Consider the following 17270-nt stretch of genomic DNA (forward strand, 5'->3'; position numbering starts at 1 on the left):
GTTAAACAAAGACGTTCAAAGCAGAACTTCAAATTGTACTTGCAACGGAGGCCAAAACAAGTAAGTTAATACGAGATGCAAAATTAATGGGAAACTTCAGTTCATGTAGAACACCGTACCGAGTTCTCCCTGAGATCAGGGAAAGAATAAAATGGCGAACAGGTTTTTTAGGGATACAGCTATGGGTTTCAGGGGGATAAAAAATAAAGTAGATGAGCTGTTAGTGTGTTAAGATGATCTCAAAAATAAGAACGAGATTGATGAACTTTGTCTGTCTGAACACCGTGTAACTGTGGGGATGGTTAGTGTCAGTATAAATGGGTGTAATTTAGAATCTCACACTTGCAGATCTAGCACAGTTAAACGAGGAGTTGCCATTTACACAAAACAAGGTCACAAATACAAAACTGTAGAAGTAAGCAAATTTTGTGTCGCTCAGCAGTTTGAAGTTTGTGCGTGTGAACTACAGCTAGATAATGTAGTGTTGATATTAGCAACAGTGTACAGGTCCCCCCTTTAGGAGATTGGGAGCTATTTATAAAAACGTTTGACTCCCTATTATGCTGACTGTCACACAAAAAGAAGAAGTTATTAATCTGTGGTGACTTCAATACAAACTTTCTAAGCAATTCTGATAAGAAAAGTGAACTAGAAGTGCTATTAATGACATACAACTTAGAACCAGTGATCAATTTCCCTACAAGCACAATTAAAGACACTGACGCACTAATAGTTAATGTATTTGTACAGCAAGAGGATGTAAAACTAACTCATGCTTTCCCTGTGATAAATGGGTTATCAGACCATGACGCACAATTGATTAACTAACAAAACCTAGCAGGGTGTACAGTTCAGAAACCATTATGTAGAAGTGTACAGCTGCCCAGAGAAAGTTTAAGAAATGTTAATTGGGGAGAAGTACTAAATGAGCCAAATGCTAATGATAAAAGCAACATATTTTTTGATAAATTTATCTCTCTTTTTGAGCACTGTTGCCGAAAAAAATTACTAAATGCAACACCAAACAGTTTTCAAAGAAACCTTTGATTACTACAGGTATTACAGTGTCTTCAGAAAGAAAAAGCAAACTGTGTGAGACAACAAGAATTAGTAAAAGACCCAGAAGTAATTTTACACTGTAAAAATTATTGTAACATACTGAGAAAAGTTGTCAGAAAATCAAGAAATATTTATCTTAGAGATGGAATTTAGAACTCGGGCAATAAAATCAAAGGAATGCTGTTATAAGGGAGACAGGAAAAGTAACCACTGGGGTAGGTAGCATTCCCTATTAAAGCAAATGAGACCATCTTAACTAACAGTACACAAGTGTCTAATGTATCTAACAGCCATTTCTTAAGTGTAGGTGCAAAAAATGGGTGAGATTAGTTCAAAGAAAAAGACAAGCAGTATATGGAAGAGTCAGTTGAGAAACCTTAGTCAGATCAATTTTTAGCTAACAACCTCTTGTGAAATGACGAAAATCATTAAATCTTTGAAAAATAAATGTCCTGTTGGAGTAGATGACATCTCTAACAAGGTATTAAAACAATGTGGAACAGTTACAGCTGATGTTCTGAGTCACATATGTAATGCATCCCTAACTCAAGGTATTTTCCCAGACAGGTTAAAATATGCCATTTTCAATCCTCTCTACAAAAAAAGGGGACACCACAGATTTCAATAATTACTGGCCAGTATCTCTGCTTACAGAATTTTCAAAAACCATCGAGAAAGTAATGTACATAAGAGCGATTAGCCATCTCGACAGTAATGGGATACTCAGTAAACCACAGTTCGGATTTCAAAAATGCTGTTCCACTGAGACAATAATCCACAATTTCACTGCCAACAAAACAGAGTCTTTGAATAGGAAAATGTCACCAATACGAATTTTCGGTGAGTTATCCAAAGCATTTGATTGTGTGAACCATGACATGTCACAGAAATTACAATTCTGTGGTATACATGGAACAGCATATGAGTGGTTTAAGTCATATCTACAGAGCAGGAAGCAAAAAGTTTCTTTATATGGTTTAAGTGATTTAAGGAAGTTTGCCATTTCATCTAACTAGGGTGACATTACATTAGGTGTTCTACAGGTTTCAATCACGGGTCCCCTTCTGTTCTCGATATATGTGAATGACCTCCCTACGTATCTGAAACAAGAATGTACACTGACACTGTTTGCTGATGATACATTATTAATCCTGTGAAAGAAACTACAATAGAAAATGATACATATAATGTCTTGGGAAAAGTTATTAATTGGTTTTCTGTGAACGGGTTTGCTCTGAACTTTGAAGAAACACAGTGCATCAAATTTTCTGCTGCAAGGAGTACAGGACGTGTGTATATAGATGATTTATTGGTGATGTCTGCATCGGAAGAGGAGCACTTACAGCATTTGGCACAAGTGTTTGACCGCCTACGAACACATGGACTAGTAATTAATCCTTCCAAGTGTGTTTTTGGTGAGAAAGAGGTCCACTTTCTAGGATATCTGGTGAATGCACAGGGTATTCGACTGCCACATAGTAAAGTAGAGGCCACAAACAAATACCCCCGCCCTGTCACAGTCAGAGAATTACGACGATTCATTGGAGTATTGAATTTCTACCAACGCTTCATTCGCAATCGTGCACTGATAACTGCACCATTGAATGAACTACTTAAAGGCGCACCTAAACCTAACCACAGTGTGCATCGGACTATCGAGACGGAGAACGCGTATCACGCTATAAAAAAAGCTATAGCAGAGGCTGCACAATTAGCACACCCGGTCGCGCACACTCCACTCGCTCTCATGGTTGATGCTTCGTCCACTGCCATCGGTGCCGTACTTCGGCAACAAATTGATCAGTTATGGCAGCCCATTGCATTTTATAGTCGTAAGTTGTCACCATCTCAGCAACGTCAGGCAACATATGACCGTGAGCTGTATGCAGCTTATGCGGCAGTAAAAAAATTCAGACACGCATTAGAAGGGCGACAGTTCACAATTTACACAGATCGTAAACCACTTACCTATGCCTTTAAGGTAAAGCCAGAGAAAGCACCGCCCAGGCAGCTGCGACACTTAGATTATATTGGCCAGTTCACGACCAGCATCGTGTATGTGGAAGGGAAGCTAAATGTTCCAGTTGATGCACTTTCTCGCATAGAAGCAGTGTCCACAGTAGCAGATGACATCGCAGAGATGGAAGCAGTGACAAAGGCCATCGATTACGACGCCCTCGCGCATGCACAACAGTGTGATAGTGAGTTGCGTAATCTATTGCTACAAAAGAAAGGATTGAAGCTACAGCTTGTGACAGTTCCTGAAGTAAACATCGAGTTGTACTGTGTCGTAGCAAGAGGAAAGATACGTCCATTTGTGCCACAGCAATTCAGAACACAGACAATTGCATCAATGCACAATCTGTCACACCCAGGAGTAAGAGCCACACTCAGATTGGTCAAACAAAAATTTGTATGGCCATGTATGCACACAGACTGTAAAGCATTTGTGAAGCAATGCTTGGCGTGCCAGAGGAATAAAATCACACAGCACGTCAGGGCACCATTAGGCACATTTCTTCCACCAAATCAGCGTTTTGACCACGTGCACGTTGACACCGTCGGCCCGCTCTCGGCATCGGAAGGCTACAGTTATTGCCTCACGGTGATTGACAGATTTACTAGGTGGCATGAGGCATTTCCAATGATGGACATCACTGCAGAAACTATAGCTCAAACATTTTTTCGTGTTCGGATTGCCCGGTTTGGAGTTCCACTGAGAATTACAACTGATCGAGGACAGCAATTTGAAGCCTACGTTTTCAAAGCATCGGCTACGTTATTAGGTACGAAACGCATACGCACCACGGCATACCACCCCGCATCAAATGGCACGGTCGAGCGTCTTCGTCGACAGTTAAAGGCAGCACTGAGATGTCACGCAACACCGAATTGGACAGAGACACTGCCTATCGTACTTTTGGGTCTACGAACGTCATTCGAAAGTGATCTGAAAGCGACAGTAGCAGAACTAGTGTACGGACAAACATTACGCCTACCTGGAGAATTTCTGCACAGCATGGCAGATGATACAATCACAGCCTCATAATTCGCCACAAGATTAAGAGAGCATATACGCCAATTGAGACTGACAGTGCCCAGAAACCAGCTCGGAAGACACTCGTTCGTTTTTGCGGAGCTAGACAAGTGCACGCACGTATTCTTACGCAATGATACTGTGCGTAAACCACTGCAGCCACCATACGACGGACCGTATCTGGTAGTCAGTAGGGATACCGATACTTTCCGCATAATGATTAACGGTACACCCACCACAGTTGCAGTGGACCATATCGAGCCCGCATTTCTGGCCACAACAGACACCACAGCTACCGCTGAACACAAACCGGAGAACACAGGAGAAGCTACAAGATGTGTTCCTACACCACAACACTCAGCGAACACCAGTCACTGCAACACCGAGACCGACGTCGAGCACTACTACACCGCTCCCTGACACACGTGACGCACCGCCCGGTTTCAAGAAAGAAGTAGTTACAAGAGCTGGACGGTGTGTGAAATTTAATCTGCGGTATCGTTAGCATTAAAGGAGGGAGTCATGTAGTGACCTATTTCTGACAATCGATCCCTACAAGCGTACAGTGCTTCGTAAACATTCCGTGAAGTGTTAATTTACGTGCAGTGATATAGTTATTCTTTGACTTAGCTTTAGTTAGTTATTCCGTGCTGCTCATGTCTACACAATTCATTCGTGTGTGTAGTGTTATTGCTAAATGTATGTGGGAATAAAGGAATTGTTTTCTCCAACACCCACAAGTTCCTTCAATAAATATTACACATCAACAGATGTCTATAGCCAGAGTAGAGTAAAGTAAGCTTTTGGGTGTACATATAAATAAGAATCTTAATTGGAAAATTCATATTTTGAATCTCTTAAAGTGACTAGGTTCAGCAACTTTTGCAATCGGAATAATCACCTATTTTGAGGATACTGAAATTAGTAAGGTAACATACTTTACATGTTTCACTCTCTGATGCCATACAGAATAATATTTTGGTGTAGCTCAACACTTAGGCTAAAAGTATTCACTGTTCAAAAGAAAGTGTTTAGAATAATGTGTGGAGCTCATAGTCGCACATCTTGTAGGCATCTGTTTAAAAGGCCAGGAATTCTTACACCAGCATCACAGTACATTTACTCAGTAATAAAATTTGTTATCAACAACATGGACCATTTTAAAAACAACAGTGACATTCACGAATATAATACGAGAAGAAAGAAATACTTACACTATCCTCTACTTAACCTACCTTTGGCACGGAAAGGGGTAAAAATTACCAGATGAAATAAAATGTCTGACAGACAGCAGTAATATTTCCAAAAATAAATTGAATTCGTATCTCCATGACAACTCCTTCTATACCATAGATGACTTCTTCAATAGCAATAAATCAATCCCTAAGCATAGTATATGCATTTAAGGAAATGATATAGGTAATAAAATTTAAGTTTTTTTTAAAAACGCCACCTCAACTCGTGTGCGCGTTTCTTATGCACTTGACACGTTGCACATCGTAACAGTTCCCGTGAGATTGATCAATGGAACACTTAACTAATTAACTAAAACAATATTTTTTCACCCATCAAGCAGAGTGATACGTTACCTGACTGGTCACGGACCATATGGTATGTACAAAAGCGGAAGGCAATGATGACAGTCGTGCTTGCAGCAGTGTATGCACTCCACACCACACACTGTGGGACTGTGCGCTCCACAGAGACACGGCGGGTAACGGTTCTCGGGCACTGTGGACACCGTGCCCCAAAACAGCGTAACGGAACAAATGTACCAGGTGCGTATGACGATAAAGTGGCGACAGTAACCGGGAAGGCCAAAGAGGACTTCACGAGGAATTCAATCACACGACAGCACGCTGACATCACGGCAAAACGACACGTCTTACACGCCTACGAGAGACAACTGGGATCGGTGATCACCGAACGAAACGGTTTTTGGGAATGTCCGTCGTAACAGTGTCAGTGATTGTGCAAATGTAGATTTGAAGTTACAGTGACTCGTGGAAACGATTTCTACAAAGGAAATGATCCAGACGCCCGAGGAATCTGGCGGGCAACCACTGTCGACAGACGCAGTTTCGAGGGAGGATCCGGTAGCAGATACACGACCTTCTACACTTTAGGTGCACCCCAATAAAAGAACGTAAACAGTAGTGTTCCAATTTTACTCACAGAATATGTGGTGACTTAAAGAACCTATGCCTGGGACAGTAATTCCCTAACCCGACTTTTTAATCTCCGACCGATAACGCAGGAGGAGTCCATTACTTTTTCACAAACAGCAGATGCAGACGTGAAGGGCGACAGCGTGCTCTACGTACTGCACGGCGATTCTCCCGTGTCACGGTCAGATTCCTCGAGGACTGCTAGATGACACTGCGGTGACGGGGACCGTGACAGGAGAACACCTCGCAAACTCGCACCGGCTGTTTCACACCCTCCAGTCCGTAGTCTTAAAATGCAATATCGAGAAATCTCTCTTATCCCAACCGTCGGTGGAATATCTGGCGCACACTATCTCCTGTGACAGTATTAAGCCCACACCAAAGCTGGCCGAAGCCACCGTCGTGCTTCCTCAACCCACATACCTGTAGGAGGCCCAGTCTTTCTCAGGGAAGGTAACATATCACGGAAAATTAATCCCGAGCGTGGCGCCGACTGTGCGTCCGTTCGAAAACCGTGGAATGAGGGCACAGCTATTGTACGGCTGGAGGCACGTGAACAGGTGTTCAGACACCTCCATCTGCATACATTATCCGCAAGCCACCGTAGGGTGCGAGGTGACCCGAACCACTACCAGTCATTTCCTTTCCGTTACGTTCGATAACAGAATGAGGGAAAAACAACTGTCTGCATATCTCTGTATGAACCCTAATCTCTCTACCCTTACCTTCGCAGTCCTTACGTGAAATATACATTGTCAGGCAGTAGAATCTTTCTGCAGTCAGCTTCAAATGCAGGTTCTCTACAGTATCTCAATTGTGTCCCTCAAAAAGAACGTCGTCGTCCCTCTGAGGATTCCCATTCGTGTTCCCTAAGCTGCTCCGTAACACTTGCGTGTCATTCGAACCTACCGGTAATAAATCTAGCAGCCTGCCTACGAATCGCTTTGGTGTCTTCCTTTAACTCGACAAGGTACGGATAAGAAACATTCGAGAATAAAACTTGCTGGCAGATTAAAACTGTGTGCCGGACCGAGACTCGAACTCGGGACCTTTGCCTTTCACGGGCAACTGCTCTACTGACTGAGCTACCTAAGCGCGACTCACGCCCCGTCCTCACAGCTTTACTTCTGCCAGTACCTCGTCTCCTACCTTCCAAACTTTACAGAAGCTCTCCTGCGAACCTTGCAGAACTAGCACTCCTGAAAGAAAGGATATTGCGGAGACATGGCTTAGCTTATGTAAAGTTTGGAAGGTAGGAGACGAGGTACTGCCAGAAGTAAAGCTGTGAGGACGGGGCATGAGTCGTGCTTGGGTAGCTCAGTCAGTAGAGCACTTGCCCGCCAAAGGCAAAGGTCCCGAGTTCGAGTCTCGGTCCGGCACACAGTTTTAATCTGCCAGGAAGTTTCATATCAGCACACACTCCGCTGCAGAGTGAAAATCTCATTCTGGAATCATTCAAGAATAGTTCACACTAGCATCCTGTATGCTCACTCCTATGCAGATGAACAACACTTGCCCAAAACTCTACCAATGAAACAAAATTCACCATTTGCCTTCCTTATCACAACCCCCACACGTTTTTTCCACATTTTATCACTTTGCAATATTACACCTCGAGACACAAACAATGTGACGTGTTGAGAAGGACACTACTAATGCTGTAGTCTAACATTGCACGTTTGTTTTTCCTACTAACCTTCATTAACCGTTTCACTGCTTCAGACGTCCTCTCTGCATTCTGTACTGAAGCTGCACTCCTTGACATATGCTGACGCCTGCGCTGAGAGGCGGCATTCTGCCCTACGTAAAATAATTATCACCCTATTTTTCGAGAACTATTACATAAAAAAGTTGAAATTTGCACGTCTTACAGTCCGACATCTTTTCTCGATAAAGGGCTTAATTTATTGTCATTATCCCTTGTACTTACTGGGCTGCATCAATTTGAGTAAAACATTACACGGAATTTCAAAGAGTTTGCAGAGGTAAAAATGCATTGCTTAAACTTTGCGTACGGATAGTTTTAGCTCGTACATTTCAGAGACTGAAACTTAGGTAAGGTATTGAAACTTTATTTAAAACTGGTGATAATTTCATTTAATTCTCAAGTTATTGGGTTTTATACCCAGAGGACAGTCAAGTGGGACGCACCCCTCCATGTCACTGCACATTGGGAATCGTGTGGTCAATTCAATTATCATATCTCAAATGATGTAAGATACTGAGATGAGGTTTTCTGCAAACGATAGCATGCAATGAGGCACATACGCTGTACGATAAATACTCGAAACCCTTTTATTCCTTGAGATACGAAAGTAACTCATCTGCAGCAGTGAGAGGTCGGCACCTCAGTATGCACAGCACTGTAGGAATACCGGAGTGGTGCACCTATACACATCCACAGTACTGGGGGAGCGGCACTGCAGGACGTACGTACGAGCCCACAGCAGCAAGAGGGTTAACTTACATTTTCCTACATTTAGAACTAGCTGCCTTTCATCACACCAACTAGAAATCTTGTCTAAGTCGTATCCTCCTACAGTCAATCAACTTCAGACCCCTTCCCACAGACCACAGCACCATCAGCAAACAATCACAGATTACTGCCCACCCTGTCTGCCAGATCATTTACGTATATACCAGGTGTACCGGTATGAAATGAGCGTATTTTTGTGAAAATGAAACACTAATTTTGAATTGAAAAGTAACATTTTATTCAAAGTACTGAACATTGCTTCCTATACATTTTGACCACCTTTCTGGCAATTTGTTGACAGCACGGCAATAGAAATGTTCGTCTTTTGAAGCAAACCAATCAGACACCCAATTTTCCACTTCTTCTTGGGAATTGAAGTGTTCCTCAACCAATGTGTGTCCCATTGGTGAAAACAAATGGTAGTCGGAAGGGGCCAAGTCTGGTGAATACAGCCAATTGTTCTGATTGTATCCTGAACCAGTTTTGCTTTGTATGCAGGTGCATTATCGTGTAAAAAAATTACTTTGCCGCGTCTTCTGGCCCATTCTGGTCTTTTTTCAATCAATACATAGTTCAAATTGATCATTTGTTGTCTGTAGCGATTAGTATTCACAGTTTCACTGGGTTTTAGGAGCTCACGATACACCACACCTTTCCGATCCCACCAAACATAGAGCATTGTCTTCTTGCCGAATCGATCTGGTTTTGCGGTTGATGTTGATGGTTGTCCCGTTTAGGATTCTTAAAATAATTCTATTTTTCATCACCAGTAACAATTCGATGCAACATTGATTTTCTTTCATGTCTTTGATGCAAAATTTGACAAATGGTTTTTTGGTTTTCCACCTGTCTTTCATTCAATTCATGTGGCACCCATTTTCCACACTTTTGGATCTTTCCCACAGCTTTCAAACGGTCAGAAATTGTTTGTTGTGCAACATTTAGCATTGCTGCCATTTGCTTCCGACTCAAAGTATCATCTTCATCAAATATTGCTTGCAATTGGGTGTCTTCAAACTTTTTGGTGGTCTTCCACGTTCTTCGTTTCTTACATCAAAATCATTATTTCTGAACCAAGCATCTTTTGCACGTTGCTTCTGATAGAGCACGATCACTACATGCCTCGGACAGGCATTCTGGGCAACTCTGCAGCACTTTTTTTCAAATGAAAACAAAAAATTAAGTCTTTCCGCAAATCATCATTTTCTGGAACAAAATTCGACATTGTTAACACGATGAAAACATATGATGATGTTTGTTCCGTGACTTGATGTATACTAAATATCTTTGTCAGATGTCATAATAACCAAACAAAAAAAATTAAGGCTCGTTCACAACAAATGTTCCCTATCAACAGATTTGTATCTTAACGCTCATTTCATACCGGTACACCTGGTAAATAATAATAGCGCGACACTTCTGTCAATAACCCTCTCTGTGACAAACACTTGCCACTCAGGACAGCATTCTGGATTCCATTACCTGAGAAGCCTTCGAGCCACTGTCAGTCCACAACTGTGGACGCTACGGTTGCACCACTCGAGAAAATTTTCGCTACAGAAGGGCTTCCTCTCACACTGATTGGACGAAGGGCACAATTTTCTTTCAGAAGTCTTCTGCAAGTTTTTCTGTAGCGTCGATATTCGCTACCTGCTGTATCCGGCTTTCACATCTGGATAAAATGCCGAGTGCACTTTGTACGCACCTTTAAAATACAAATGAGGAAATACGGAGCAGAAACTTCTACGGATCGTGTTTATATTGACTTCCTGCAGGTTGATGCCTACTGGGGAGAAGAGTACAGCAGAACTACTCCACGGCCGTCAGCCCCCCACACTCTTCCACTTTGTGCTGCAAACACCGTCGAGACCATCTGCAGTGCCATCTGCACACTTCAGGCCAGGCACCTGCACGTGGGCGCGGGGCTCCGAATGCGGGACGAGAGGATCTCGGCAGTCGCCGAGCGGCAGCGGTGACGCCGCACGTCCGTCGGTCACGCACCGTCAAAATCGGCTTCGCGCGGAGCAGCAGAATCGACCTCTCCCACCTTCGGGAAATACCGCAGTCATTCACCTCGACAACGCCGACTTCTGTTTCTCTTCTGTCGTAATCACTGCTCCCTCACTTCCTCCTTTCGAGCTCGTCCCGGCCCCGCGTCCTCAGCTCCGTTTGCCGTATCACACCCAATCTCATCTCCCGTGTATAGGATGGCCGAGATGGACCGTACCTTGCACGGTAATCGGGCTATGTCACTGAGCCCGTGAGTGCTGCCCCTGCCACCACTGTTCCCTTCCGTGCCGGGACACGACACGGGTACGGCTTCACCTCCACTACTGGCGACGAAGCTGCCCGGTCTCAGGGTAGGGATTTTCGAGCTACTAGGTACAGTTCCGGGCAAAGGTGAGCTAGCAGTGTCAGGCCGGCTGTCCCGAGTATCGGAAGATGCCGTTCGGAGCCCCGTCCGGGCACACGGCCGGACGAGGGTCGAAACACTGAGACACCACTGACGACTTTTTCTCAGAAGGAGGGCTACGGTAGCCCACCCGGCTACCACACACTTATCCGGCAACAGCTGACGTCTCCGAAATCGGCCGTCGCCACACGACGGGCTCGTACAGTGCGACAGTGGCCGTTAGGGGGAGACAGTGTTGCCGAGCGACAACAAGTGACGACAATACAGGCTCGTGCCAGTACGACCTGCAACACAAAGTCTACGTCAGCAATCGCCATCCTGTGCTTGCCCTTATTCTGTTCCGACTCCGTGTGTGATTTACTAACATTACTAAATTTTACTGTATCAGTCTTCCCACATGGCATATCAAACAATGTATCCTTTATTACCATTGTACTTTGTAGTGAACACTTTTACTTGTTGTGCAAGTGTCATCTCAAGTTTAAATGTCGACATAATCTTCGTACATCGGATAACTGACATCAGCCAAAGCAGAAATTGAAAAAAAAAAAAAAAAAAACACAGAAGAAAATTAACTATTCACTGCAACACAAACACTAGAAGCAGACAGTGACAAAAACTCATGGGATACCTCCTAAAATCGTGTCGGACCTCCTCCTGCCCAGCACAGCGCAGCACAGCAAAGCGGAGCAACTCGACACGGCACGGCACGGACCTGACAAGTCGCTGCAAGTCCCCTGCAGAAATCACGAGCCGTGTTGCCTCTACAGCCGTCACAGTGCTGCCGGTGCAGGGTTTTGTGCAAAAACTGACACCTCCATTAGGTCCCGTAAATGTTCGACGGGATACCTGTCGAGTGATCTGGATGGCCAAATCACTCACTCCAACTGTCCAGAATATTCTTAAAACCAATTGCAAACAACTGTGAACTGGTGACACGGCATATTCCATAAAAATTCCACGGCTGCAAATGGCCTCCGAGTAGCCAAACATAACCGTTCCAGTCAATCGTCTGTTTAGTTAGACCAAAGGACCCACTCCACTCCCTGTAAACACAGCCCACACCATTACGGAGCCACCACCACCTCATCGACAACTAAATTCCGTGGTTTCGTGGGGTCTACACCACACACTAACTCTGTCATCCGCTCTTATCAACTGAAATCAGGACTCACCTGACTGTGCCACGGTTTTCCAGTCATCTGACGTCCAACTGATGTGGTCGCCAGTCCAGGTGAGGCACTGCAGGCAATGTTGTGGTGTTAGCAAAGGCACTCGCATCAGTTGCCAGTTGCCACAGCCCATCAAAGCCAAATTTTGCTGCACTGTTCTAATGGATGTTGTTGTTGTTGTTGTTGTTGTTGTTGTGGTCTTCAGTCCAGAGACTGGTTTGATGCAGCTCTCCATGCTACTCTATCCTGTGCAAGCTTTTTCCTCTCCCAGTACCTACGTCCTTCTGAATTTGCTTTCTGTATTCATCTCTTGGTCTCCCTCTACGATTTTTACCCTACATGCTGCCCTCCAATGCTAAATTTGTGATCCCTTGATGCCTCAGAACATGTCCTACCAACCGATCCTTTCTTCTAGTCAAGTTGTGCCACAAACTCCTCTTCTCCCCAATTCTATTCAATACCTCCTCATTAGTTATGTGATCTACCCATCTAACCTTCAGCATTCTTCTGTAGCACCACATTTCGAAAGCTTCTATTCTCTTCTTGTCTAAACTATTTATCGTCCACGTTTCACTTCCATACATGGCTACACTCCATACAAACACTTTCAGAAACGGTTTCCTGACACTTAAATCTATACTCGATGTTAACAAATTTCTCTTCTTCACAAACGCTTTACTTGCCATTGCCAGTCTACATTTTATATCCTATCTACTTCGTCCATCATCAGTTATTTTGCTCCCCAAATAGCAAAACTCCTTTCCTACTTTAAGTGTCTCATTTCCTAATCTAATTCCCGTAGCATCACCCGACTTGATTCGACTACATTCAATTATTCTCGTTTTGCTTTTGTTGATGTTGATCTTATATCCCCCTTTCAAGACACTGTCCATTCCGTTCAACTGCTCTTCCAAGTCCTTTTGCTGCCTCTTACTGAATTACAATGTCATCGGCGAACCTCTAAGTTTTTATTTCTTCTCCATGGATTTTAATACCTACTCCGAAGTTTTCTTTTGTTTCCTTTACTGCTTGATCAATATACAGATTGAATAGCATCGGGGAGAGACTACAACCCTGTCTCACTCCCTTCCCAACCACTGCTTCTCTTTCGTGGCCCTCGACTCGTATAACTGCCATCTGGTTTCTGTACAAATTGTAAATAGCCTTTCGCTCCCTGTATTTTACCCCTGCCACCTTCAGAATTTGAAAGAGAGTATTCCAGTCAACATTGTCAAAAGCTTTCTCTAAGTCTACAAATGCTAGAAACGTAGGTTTACCTTTTCTTAATCTTTCTTCTAAGATAAGTCGTAAGGTTAGTATTGCCTCATGTGTTCCAACATTTCTACGGAATCCAAACTGATCTTCCCCGAGGTCCGCTTCTACCAGTTTTTCCATTCGTCTCTAAAGAATTTGCGTTAGTATTTTGCAGCTGTGACTTATTAAACTGATAGTTCGGTAATTTTCACATCTGTCAACACCTGCTTTCTTTGGGATTTGAATTATTATATTCTTCTTGAAGTCTGAGGGTATTTCGCCTGTCTCATACGTCTTGCTCACCAGATGGTAGAGTTTTGTCAGGACTGGCTCTCCCAAGGCCATCAGTAGTTCTAATGGAATGTTGTCTACTCCCGGGGCCTTGTTTCGACTCAGGTCTTTCAGTGCTCTGTCAAACTCTTCACGCAGTATCCTATCTCCCATATCATCTTCATCTACATCCTCCTCCATTTCCATAATATTGTCCTCAAGTACATCGCCCTTGTATAAACCCTCTATATACTCCTTCCACCTTTCTGCCTTCCCTTCTTTGCTTAGAACTGGGTTGCCATCTGAGCTCTTGATATTCATACAAGTGGTTCTCTTCTCTCCAAAGGTCTCTTTAATTTTCCTGTAGGCAGTATCTATCTTACCCCTAGTGAGACAAGCCTCTACATCCTTACATTTGTCCTCTAGCCATCCCTGCTTAGCCATTTTGCACTTCCTGTCGATCTCATTTCTGAGACGTTTGTATTCCTTTTTGCCTGTTTCATTTACTGCATTTTTATATTTTCTCCTTTCATCAATTAAATTCAATATTTCTTCTGTTACCCAAGGATTTCTATTAGCCCTCGCCTTTTCACCTACTTGATCGTCTGCTGCCTTCACTACTTCATCCCTCAGAGCTACCCATTCTTCTTCTACTGTATTTCTTTCCCCCATTCCTGTCAATTGTTCCCTTATGCTATCCCTGAAACTCTCTACAACCTCTGGTTCTTTCAGTTTATCCAGGTCCCATCTCCTTAGATTCCCACCTTTTTGCAGTTTCTTCAGTTTCAATCTGCAGTTCATAACCAATAGATTGTGGTCAGAGTCCACATCTGCCCCTGGAAATGTCTTACAATTTAAAACCTGGTTCCTAAATCTCTATCTTACCATTATATAATCTATCTGATACCTTCTAGTTATCTCCAGGATTCTTCCAGGTATACAACCTTCTTTTATGATTCTTGGACCAAGTGTTAGCTATAATTAAGTTATGCTCTGTGCAAAATTCTACCAGGCGGCTTCCTCTTTCATTTCTTCCCCCAAATCCATATTCACCTACTATGTTTCCTTCTCTCCCTTTTCCTACTGACGAATTCCAGTCACCCATGACTATTAAATTTTCGTCTCCCTTCACTACCTGAATAATTTCTTTTATCTCGTCATACATTTCATCTATTTCTTCATCATCTGCAGAGCTAGTTGGCATATAAACTTGTACTAGTGTAGTAGGCATGGGCTTTGTGTCTATCTTGGCCACAATAATGCGTTCACTATGCTGTTTGTAGTAGCTAACCCGCACTCCTATTTTTTTATTCATTATTAAACCTACTCCTGCATTACCCCTATTTGATTTTGTATTTATAACCCTGTAATCACCTGACCAAAAGTCTTGTTCCTCCTGCCACCGAACTTCACTAATTCCCACTATATCTAACTTTAACCTATCCATTTCCCTTTTTAAATTTTCTAACCTACCTGCCTGATTAAGGGATCTGACATTCCATGCTCCGATCCGTAGAAGGCCAGTTTTCTTTCTCCTGATGACAATGTCGTCCTGAGTAGTCCCCGCCCGGAGATCCGAATGGGGGACTATTTTACCTCCGGAATATTTTACCCAAGAGGACGCCATCATCATTTAATCATACAGTAATGCTGCATGTCCTCGGGAAAAATTACGGCTGTAGTGTCCCCTTGCTTTCAGCCGTTTGCAGTACCAGCACAGCAAGGCCGTTTTGGTTAATGTTACAAGGCCAGATCAGTCAATCATCCAGACTGTTGCCCCTGCAACTACTGAAAAGGCTGCTGCCCCTCTTCAGGAACCACACGTTTGTCTGGCCTCTCAACAGATACCCCTCCGTTGTGGTTGCACCTACGGTACGGCTATCTGTATCGCTGAGGCACGCAAGCCTCCCCACCAACGGCAAGGTCCATGGTTCATGGGGGGACCTAATTGATATATTCCCTAAATTGATTTATGCAGTTATTTCATGCAATGTTGCTTGTCTTTTAGCACTGACAACTCTATACAAATGGTGCTCCTCTCAGTCATTAAGTGAATGCAGTCAACCACTTCACTGTCTGTGGTGAGAGATAATTTCTGAAATTTGGGAGTCTTGGCAGACTCTCGACGCTGTGAATCGCAGAATATTGAATTCTCTAACCATTTCTGAAATGAAATATCCTGTGCATCAAGCTCCAACTAACATTCTGCATTTGAAGTCTGTTAATTGCTGTCATGAGGCAATAGTCACTTATGTAGGAAAAAGAGTGGATTAAACAAAAGCAGTTTCTAACAAGACAAAGCATAAATCCACAAAAATGATGAGAAAACTGAGGGACGAAGAATGGACTGTTGGAACATGTTTCCAATACAGTAGGTTTCCCAGTGAGCTGAAAATGCTTAGCAAACAGTGATCGTTGCTCTCTCGGTTCAAAAAAGAGCACGCATATGTTGACAGGCAAAAGTTAGTAGAAAACTACCAACATCATACCTTAGCCAAAGAGCCTCCAAAAACTGGATACATTTCTGGTCATAAGTAAAATCACTAAGTGGGTCCAAGGCTTCTGTCTATTCAGTCGTTGACCATTCTGGGGTGGCAATATAAAATACGAAATTAAAAGCTGAAGAAATCACGCAGGAGGAGCGTACAAACATACCGTCATTTGACTGTCGCACAGGCTACTGCATGGAAGATATAGAAATATGCATCCGTGGCATATAAAAGCAACAGAGAGAGTTGAAAACAAATAAGACACCAGGTCCAGATGGAATTCCAATTCAATTTTACAGAGAGTACACTCTGGCATTGGCCCCTAATTTATCTCGCATTTATTGCATATCTCTACCACAGCAAAAAGTACCGAGTGACTGAAAAATAAGTGCAGATGACTTCTGTATGTAAGAAAGATAAAAGAACTGACCTATTTAATTACAGACCAGTGTCCTTAACATCTGTGTGCTGTAGAATTCTTGAACACGTCCTGAGTTTCAATATAACAGATTTCTTTGACACAGAAAAGCTTCTGACCACAAATCAGCACCGATTTAGAAAGCATCGCTATCACAAGTCTCAGCTTGCACTTATCTCACATGAAATCCTACAAACCACGGATCGAGGGAACAGGCAGATTTCACATTTCTAGATATCCAGAAAGTAGAATGAAATTTTCACTCTACAGCGGAGAATGCGCCGACATGAAACTTCCTGGCAGATTAAAACTGTGTGCCAGACCGAGACTCGAACTCGTGACCTTTGTGTTTCGCGGACAAGTGCTCTACCGACTGAGCTACCCAAGCACGACTCACGCCCCGTCCTCACAGCTTTACTTCTGCCAGTACCTCGTCTCCTACCTTCCAAACTTTACAGAAGCTCTCCTGCGAACCTTGCAGGAGACGAGGTACTGGTAGAAGTAAAGCTGTGAG

General features: G+C 43.3%; 1 protein-coding gene across 1 annotated transcript in view; it reads right to left on the reverse strand.

The window, feature by feature from the left end:
• Nucleotides 1-17270, reverse strand: part of LOC124720201 — a 228547-nt gene that overhangs the window by 50754 nt on the left and 160523 nt on the right. The gene's annotated exons all lie outside the window — the stretch shown is intronic.

Source organism: Schistocerca piceifrons, chromosome 11 (assembly GCF_021461385.2).
Source record: "Schistocerca piceifrons isolate TAMUIC-IGC-003096 chromosome 11, iqSchPice1.1, whole genome shotgun sequence".
NCBI classification, from domain to species: Eukaryota; Metazoa; Arthropoda; class Insecta; order Orthoptera; family Acrididae; genus Schistocerca; species Schistocerca piceifrons.